Source organism: Megascapheus bottae, chromosome 3 (genome assembly GCF_031878675.1).
Source record: "Megascapheus bottae isolate mThoBot1 chromosome 3, mThoBot2.hap1, whole genome shotgun sequence".
Lineage (NCBI taxonomy): Eukaryota > Metazoa > Chordata > Mammalia > Rodentia > Geomyidae > Megascapheus > Megascapheus bottae.
The window spans coordinates 29599336-29609383 of record NC_143511.1 but is presented as its reverse complement, the minus strand read 5'-3'; positions in this window follow the sequence as shown (position 1 = coordinate 29609383).

Here is a 10048-nt window from a genome sequence, read left to right as displayed (position 1 = left end):
CTTCAACCTGTGCCAAGGAGGCCTAGTGTGTCTCTTATTCCTTCTTGTTAAATTTTCATTGTGTCGGCTTTTACCTCGAGGTCTTTGATTCATTTGGAGTTAATTCTAGTGCAGGGTGATTGTATTGTTCACACTTCTGATTGTATTGTTCACACTTTTGTTTCTCCTTAATTTTTTCCAATTATTACTAGAAAGTTTCTATCAACAACCCTTAATTGTATAATCATTATGTATTTGTTCCTTCTTTTATAGATACATTTTTATTCTGAATAAATAGTTTGTACTTTTTTGTACACAGGAATAATTCTTTATTGTACATCAGAAAAATAGCCCTGTGTGCAGCTTTAAGGTGCAATGTACAGAATATTGAATTAAGAAAATATGCAAGACGGAAGGGAAACCTCTTAGGTCTAAAGTTGCAAAAAAAATAGGATTGGTGAAAGATTCCTCACACAAGAGGCAGTTTGCAAATATCATACATCACAGGCAGCTGTTGTGCCTTCAGAGAATCCCTATAAATAACAAAGGACTCTAAGCATTCCAGTACATGGACTCAGAGCACAGAGGAAAAAGGAAACCAAAATGCCTTTCTGCAGTTCAAGGTATTTGAGACTCTTGTGATTACATTTTTTTTAAATCCATTAAAGAGAATATACTGACAATAATGGTAAGGGGGGAATCCGGGCAGCTCATACAAGAGACTATAGAGAGAGTTTAGAAAAAGCTCATGCACTTTTTTATGTGTTTTGTTGTTGTTATTCCTGACATAGAAAATGTGTCTATTTGTATTCACATGGGCAAATAGCTTGTAGCAACAAAGAAATACAAGCTTTTCAATTCATCTTAAACTAAAACAAGGATCCTTTCCAAGTGCCATTTCCTAAAAACAACAACAACAACAAAAGTATCTTCTTGTTCTAAGCACATTCCTGATAACTTCAAAAGATGACAAAAATAAAACAGTATCTACAGAGTTCATTTTCCATTTTTTTTGTACATCCAAGGATAACAACATAAAAAATTAAAGTAAAACAGGAAGGCATTTCACATCCAAGTGCACAGAATCATTTTTGCAAGATTAAGTAATGTAAACCTTAGGAACAGCTGAGTCAGGGAAGAAATGCAAACATCTCCAAGCTTGGTGTTACTACTTCAGAGAGTAGTTCAAAAATCCAGATCTAGAGTTGAGCCATATTCACCATATATAAAAAAGACGTAAATACCAATTTTGACAAGTAGCTACAACTGAGACTTTTAAATTTTTCTTTTGTGTGTGTGTATGTAGTCACTACTTTTAATTTTAATTTTTTAAATTTTTGCAGAGGATCCTAGAATTTCTCCTCCTTCTTGTCCTCCTCCACTTCCTCCTCCTGCCTCATCTGTCTCCTGGTCCGCCACACAAGATACAGGTTGTTGATTTCATGGTGGAACCAAGCTAATAATAAATTTCAAAGTGCTTTCTCCTTTTCATTTCTTTTTTCTTTCTTTCTCTCAATAAGCATTATTGCCTGCCTTATGGCCTGCTGCTGTTAATTCTTCCCACTAGCCCGGTGTCTCTGGAGGAGTTGGACTCCAGGAGGTGCCTTGTGGGTCCTATTTTTCAGCATGTCCTAATCCTATGATCTTCAATAACAGCCCATTTGCTCTGGCTGATCATGCTCAGCTTGGGTGGCCGCTGGCTCTGCCCGGGGCCCAAGTAGTCGTTGGTGTTCTGCAAGCAGCAGGAGATGTGGCCCATGTCCCTGCTGTCTCCATGGGGCTCAGCTTCTTGTCGCCATAGGGCAGCACCTCCAACGTGGTCCTGTCAGGGGCTCTGCCCGCGTCCCTGCCCGCGGCAGACAGTCTGTTGCCCAGGAACCCCGGAGGGCAGGATATAGGCCTGGGCACCGCTAGAGCAGGAGCGCTTCAATTTTGCTGGCAACCCCAAGAGGGCCCACAGCTGGCTGCACTGAGCTGAGCCTGGGCTCCAAGTGAGAATGGCTGTGGATGCTCTGGCTGGGGCAGGTGCAGCCAAAGATACAGGAGGAGGAACCTGGTGGGGGAGGAAGACTGAGGAGCTGCAATCCTCAGAGTTGCAAGAGGTGGAGATGGAGGGGAGCAAGGTATTTTATTTCATAACACTAGATATAGTTGATGGTATATGAGAATGACATAGGAGATCTTTTCCTTCTTAACTAAATTTTCATTTTGTTTTCTAATTTGAAGGAGACTAAAGCATGCTGGGGTGCTCTGTGCCATTCTAAACAATACTTTCTGCAAAGGAAAGGAGGCTTTAGCATGTAGAGCAAACTAGGAAAAATATTAAATGTGACTAATAGCTTTAAATGAATGCTAATAGAGACAATAATAAATGTTAAGCAATGTATTTAGGGTTAGTCATCTTTTGTACTTTGAGAATCTTCTAACGCAAGCATCACAAGCTGGAAATAAATGTTAAACTTAAGATGAGACAAAAATATTTGATAGGACCATTACTATTTTCGTTAAAGGTGATACTAAACATTATAACTCTATCAGAATGGGAAAGTTCTGTAAATTCTCACCCTGCTCAGACAGTTTTCTACACATAATTCATTAATGACGCCTTTTTAGTTTTAAATATATTATACGCATTCATTTTCTGGCCAGATTGGTCTCTGGATTTTCAGAGGGACTTTAATACAATACAGATTGGATTGAGAGGCTTATAGTTTTGGTCATAAATCGGTTATCAGTGGTTGTATTAGACTGGTCTGTAAGTGCACAAAAAGAAAGAGAGTGATAATACCAATCAAAAATTGTGAACATCTAGTGTCTGCCAGCTAAAGAGGTCTAGGTTGGTTATATCTGAAAAATTATAATCCTGTTTAGTATTAATCTTGCTCTCATTTTCAAATGGGCAGAACAAGAAACTCAAGAAAAATGTCAAATCAAGGAATAACATTCCCCCCCCAATATAAACAGACAATGTAACAGTCACTGTCAAACCTAGAGGAGAGTCTTCCAAGTGCTATACAAATGCAACTGATAAACATCATTAATGAAAAGTGTGACTTTAATACACCTCTCTCACCTATGGACAGATCAACAAGGCAAAAACTCAACAGAGAAACCCTAGAATTGAATAACTGTATAGACCAACTAGATCTAACAGATATCTGCAGATTATTTCACCCAGCAACAACACAATATACGTTTTTTTCAGCAGCACATGGAACATTTTCCAAAATAGAACACATTTTGGGGCATAAAGCGAACCTGGGCAGATTCAGAAACACTGAAATCATTCCCTGCACTTTCTCAGACCACAAGGGCATCAAATTGGAACTGAACACCAGTCTCCACCAACGAAAACCTTGTAACTCATGGAGATGGAACAACACACTGTTGAATCACCAATGGGTCATCGAGGAGATCAGAACAGAAATCCAACAGTTTATGAAATTCAACAATAAGGAGCACACAAAATACCAGCTCCTTTGGGACACGGCAAAAGCAGTATTCAGAGGAAAATTTATACCTCTGAGTGCCTACAATAACAAATTGGAAAAATCACAAACCAACAATTTCACGTGTCACCTTAAGCACCTGGAAGAAGAGCAACAAACCAACCCTAATCACAGTAAAGGAAGCAAATTATTAAAATCAAAGCAGAATTAAATGAATTGGAGTCCAAAAAATATAGAAAGAATCAACAAAACAAGGAGTTGGTTCTTTGACATAATTAACAAAATTGACAGGTTCTTAGCAAATCTTACCAAAAAAAGAAGGGAACATACCGAAATAAACAAAATCACAGATGAGAATGGTAATATCATGACAGAAATTAGCAAAATCCAGAGGATCATGAGGGAATACTTTTCAAACCTTTATGCCAACAAATTTGAGAATCTAGCAGAAATGGATGAATTTTTAGCCAATATTAACATACCCACACTGAACCAAGAAGACATAAACCAACTAAACAGGCCTATTTCAAGCACTGAAATAGAAATGGCAATAAGAGAACTTCCACATAAGAAAAGCCCAGGGCCAGATGGATTCACAGATACATATGGCCATATAGTATGACGCTAAATGAAAGACCTCCAGGATATAGAAACAAAAGCTATATAATGAGTGATTGTTGTCCTTAATGTACTAATGTACTCATCTCTTTTGCTGTCCCTTGGTTATCGCATATTGTTACAGTATTTCACTTTGTTATCTGATATATTGGATATATGCGTATTTGGTTATTTGAAATTGGATAGGAAAGGGGGGAAAACAAGATGAGGGTGAGGGTGGGGGGGTGGGAAATGGGGACCAAGACATGAGAAAGGGTATCAATGTATGTGAAGTAATACACCTTCCATCTGCTGAATGTAATGTAACCCTTCTATTAATTACAATAAAAAACATATGGAAAAAATCAAAATAAGAAATGTGAAAAAAAAGAAAGCTATGAAATGTGGGTAGATTATTGTCCCTTGTCCTCGTAAAGTCTCAAATGAGTTTCTGAACGTAACAAGCATAAGGTTATGTTTTACACTCATGTCTTTACAGAATTCGTAGTCAATATAACTCCTTTTATTTCTCTTTGACTTAATGGATCATTAAAGTTAACCTTCTGTATTTGAAGTCCAACATTTTGATGGTTCCAGTAGCTTTGATTGTTGATATTTGTGAACTTTGGAATGACTCATATTGTATCTACATCCATGCTTTGCTTTATCCATTACCCTGTCTTTGTACAACAACATAAACAATACAAGTATTTGCTCTTGGGATATTCTCTAAGAAACAGGTGAGTGGGTATCTTTCCAGTGTGATGACTGAATGTTGTGATGACTGAATGTCCTTTGGATGCATGCCCATGTGAATAGGATGCTAAATCTCTTTTAATTTTTTTATAACTAAAGAACATTTATTTACTTTTCACTAAGTCTTTATCTAACATTTAACTAAGAGCCAAATGTTTCAGTGCTGCTCCTGCTGCAGCTGACAACACCACCGCCTCACACCAAATCTATTGGTATCAATTTTCCCTATGAATTTCCACTTGTACCAAATACAGTGACCTGAACAGTACAGGAAGAACATTTTACTTATACTTTATTGTTCTACATATAATGAGTATGTTACCACACACATGTTCTTGATAACCACATGTTTGTTCAAATTCTGTTTTGAAAATATGGATTCTTTTTTGATTATAAGGACAATATGTGAACCAATTTTGATTTTTACCAATATGTAAAATGATTGTCTGATGGGATTCCTTCTGCTTATGAAGAATATTTAATCTGTTAGGAAAAGGGTGACATTGATCAGGACGTATTGTGTTCATCAAATTGCAAGTCCTTTGTATAATGAATTAAGGACAATAAAATATGTCGACATATTTTTCCTAGTGCTTCGTGAATCATTTTGTGCATATTTGCTTGGTCACTTTCTCTAGACTATGTCTCATCTGCTTATCAAACAAGGATTTGAAAATCAAAATTAATGAAATAATATAAATTGAGAATAGGAAACTCTGAAAAAAAATTGAAGAAGCCGATACAGATTTCACAGGATATTCACTTAAAACAGCAAGACATTACCGCACATGTCAAGAGTAATTAATACCTGAACATGCTTTCCTTGAGCTCTTATACCAATCAAGAAATGACATATGTTGCTGATGTTAATGAAAAAGCACAGGCAATTCACTACACAAGTTGCAGTTTAATACAAACTTCAATTGCCTCTTTCCACACAACCAGAAATTGCATTCAATATTTACCTGAAGTAATTGTAAATTTATGTTGACAAAAGAAAGAGCAAACAGAGATGACACATATTAAGAGAAGCCTTGTATTAAAGCCAAATCCTAGACGTTTTCATGGAGTTTTTGACAGATTGTGGATAATAAAAAATAACATATTCATACAGAAATTGTATTAAGCAATAAAAGAAGTGGATTCTCAGGCAATGAGAAGACATAGAGGCTATACATTGTGTTACAACTCATTAACTTTCTTGAAAAATGAGGGGTAGTTTGTAAAATAAAGAATAATGGTAGATGAGTGAATAAAACAATGCTGTTTAGTGAGGCACTTTCTAATCCACTGGACTAGCAGAAATTTCAAAATTAAGGCTACTGGCACTTGCCTGACAGAATGATAGGGCATTTTCTAGCAATGGGAAACTCAATGATAGATTTATAAACTGAGTTTAGCTAGACTTTAATTTTCTTTCTCTGTCATAGAGGGACCCATAAATATGGAGTAGAAAATGAGGAAAATTAGTTTCTTTCCTACTTGTCATTTCATCTTCTTTTCCTTTGGTTTATTTTTATTTATTCAATATTTTTATGCATCATGGGGCTTGAACTTGGCCTGAGCTCTTCAGCTCAGGGCTACCAACCTATCCTTGACCCAAGCCACATCTACCATTTTCTAGAGATAAATGGATATAAGAGTGTCAGATCCTTTTGTATCGGGGCTGGCTTTGAACTTTCATCCTCAGATCTCAGTCTCCTGAGTAGCTGCAAATACAGGCCTGAGTCACTGTGCTGATTTTCCTTTGTTTTAGTAAATGAGAATTTTATACTGCTGCTTGAAACTTTTTCTCTGGTGATTTGATGTTGTTTCTTAATTTTCCTGGTCTGAGAAGAGGATCATTATCATATGTCACCTATCTCTATTTTATTCTCTCTGCCACTAAGTAAGACATTCACTGTATAATGTTATCCTGAAAAAGAACCAAAGAAAAAGAACTTCATTATTATCATAGAATTTGCATCCTACGTGTAGGGTTTCCAAGAGCACAATTACAGATATGAAAGAGTTTGCTGTTCATAAGGAAAGTTGCATGTTTCCAGAAACCCTACCAATAGTTTAGTTCATATTTAGCAGAGAAAATGCAAGACCTCGTTGTTCCCATAAAAGAATATGATTTGCATTCATGAGAAACACTGACTTGATCACACTAAATGTCAATTATCTACATAAAATTCATCTACTGCTCCAAAATTATTAGGGCTATGGCTTCAATGTATTAATGCTTTTGCTAAACAAACATTTATTCCTTTAAGTGAATGCATGTGTTTCAGCATGTGTCCTGTATCTTCTATGCAGCTACAACCTTTAACAACTATCAGCTTGTTTTAGCCTTGGCTTTTGGGGTTGAAGAGATCAACAAAAATCCTCAACTTTTACCCAGCACCACTCTGGGATTTTCTAACTATGCAGTGGGAAAAAGAAACAATTCGCTTTTGAAGAACCTTGTCCTTAGCCTTTCTGGAGAGAACATTCTCATTAATTATAATTGTAAGAGAGATGGTAAGACTACAGTAGCACTGACTGGACATCAGGCACAATCTCTTCTGAATGTGCAACATTAATAGACCTCTACAGATTTCCACAGGTGAGTGCTAGAGTAATATTGTGTAGGAATTCCATTGTATTTCTTACTATTTTCAAGTTTAAATGATTTTAAAATAATGATGATTTGAAGAAAAAATCCACATGAATTATCTCAAAGTAGAAAAGCTGCCTCTGAGAATACGTACATACGAGCTTATTTTAGTATAAAGAAGAGGGAGAGATTAGTAGACCACAGAAGGATTTGCTTCACAGTCTTGATGGCCTTCAGGAGACACAGATGCATTAAAACTGTGATAACAATACTTTTTTAAAATTCTTGGTGTGTGATAGTTAGAATTTATGACTGAGGATGGGGTTTTTGCCAGTCCAATTCCTCTGTTTCTGATTGTCTTTTCCTTCTAGCTGAAATTTGGGTGTTTTGATCCTGTCCTGAGTGACGGGGACGTTTTCTCCATCTGAATGCCATGGACATCAATTATCACTATCCACAGACATGATAGAATGGCCCATAGCATTTACAGAGGTTGGTGGAATCAAACAATAATGCTGTGAAGTATGAATCAAGTGACTTGCTGGAATGTATTCCTCCTGTCTTCATTTCTAGTATAGTTATGTGTGTTACCCACTTCCAATTTGGAACATTTTTTTAAGTTACTTGACTAATCAGTGGATAAAGAGCATGTTTATCTGACAACAAACTTCCAAAATTTACCTATTTTGTATTGCAAATATTAATATCATCAAAACGATACAACTTACATCACTGTTATGCACTGCCTTTGAAAGTCAGTATAGAATGTTGAATGTTCAGTTTAACTCATAGGTTTGTTTCCATATGTGGTTGGCTGGCGAGATGATCAGTCTTGTTAGGTAATTTCCAATTTTAAGAGGAATGCCTACTTCACAGTACCTACTTTTTCCATTAAGACATAAAGTGTGAGCTGGGAGCAGGGTGGCTCATGACTGTAATCCTAGCTACTCAAGAGGATGAGATCGGAGGATCGGGGGTCAAAGCCAGGCCTGACACCAAAGAGTCCAAGAGACTCTAGTCTTCAATTAACCACCAGAAAAGGAAAGTGTTGCTGAGGCTCACGGTGGTAGAGCACTTTTAAGCCCAACTGCTCAGGGACAGCATCCAGACCCAGAGTTCCAGCCCCATCACCAACAAAAAAAAATTGAAAAAATGAAAAAGCAACAAAGACATACAGTGGGGAGAATGGATTATTAAAACCTTTCCTATTCATATTACAAAAAGTCTACAATATCTCAACTTATATTTGTCGATATGTATACATGCATATATGTAGAATATTTCATTCTAAATGATCAACATGGATCAGAAATGACAAAAAACATATTTTTATATTATTATATTACTGGAATGTAACTGTATCATTTATAATCTGTGTGTCATCAACACTAATCTACATTTTAGACTCCTCAGTCCATCTGCAGTGAGAGTTGTGGTCCTGGATTCAGAAAATCGCCTCAAGAGGGAAGACCTGCTTGTTGCTTTGATTGTATCCCTTGTCCTGAGAAAGAGATTTCTAACAGGACAGGTGAGAGTGGAAGTCTTGGAGACATTCTTCACCTCTCCTTAGTGTTTATCAATGAATGGTACATAGTAGAATCAGTCTACAATTATATATGGAGAGGGAAAAAAGCCTTCCTTGGGAGGGGTGGGAGAGGAAGATGGGGACACAAACAGGAGAAAAGGTATCACTGGGTGAGAAGTAAAACATTTAATACCTGGGTTATGTAACTGTAACCCCTCATACATTACCCACCAGTAAAATGTTTTAAAAAAGAATAAAAATTCTCCCATAAAAGGCACAACACAGAGAGCGGGATCAAAGCTTTGGTGAGATTTTGTGGCTCATGATCCAAGTACACTATATCAATTCCAATAAATACCTGTTAAAAGTTTATCTGTAATACTGCTCAATATAAGTTACGGGGTTTTCATTGGTGGAGATGTGTGTTCAGTTCCAATTTGATGCCTTTGTGGTCTGAGAGCATGCAGGGAATAATTTCAGTGTTTCTGAATCTGTCCAGGTTTATTTTACGGCCTAAGATGTGGTCTATTTTGGAAAATGTTCCATATGCTGCTGAAAAAAACGTATATTGTGTTGTTGCTAGGTGGAATAATCTGCAGATGTCTGTTAGATCTAGTTGGTCTATATAGTTGTTCAATTCTAAGGTTTCTCTGTTGAGTTTTTGCCTTGTTGATCTGTCCATAGGTGAGAGTGGTGTGTTAAAGTCACCGACAATCACTGTATTTCGATCTATGTATGGTTTCAGTGTAAGTAAAGTTTGCTTGATGAAGTTCGGAGCTCCGGGATTGGGTGTGTAGATATTTAGGATGGTTATGTCCTCCTGGAGGAAAGATCCCTTTAGTAGTATGTAGTAACTTTCTTTGTCTTTTCTCACTAATTTTAGTTTGAAGTCTATTTTATCTGATATGAGGATGGCAACTCCAGCCTGTTTATGAGGGCCGTTAGCTTGATAGAGTTTATTCCAACCTCTCACTTTCAAAAAAAATATTTGTTTTTTTGAGGTAAGATGTGTCTCTTGAAGACAACGAAAACCCTGTAACTCACGGAGATTGAACAACACATTGTTGAATCACCAATGGGTCATCGAAGAGATCAGAACAGAAATCCAACAGTTTATGAAATTTAACAATAAGGAGCACCCAAAATACCAGCTCCTTTGGG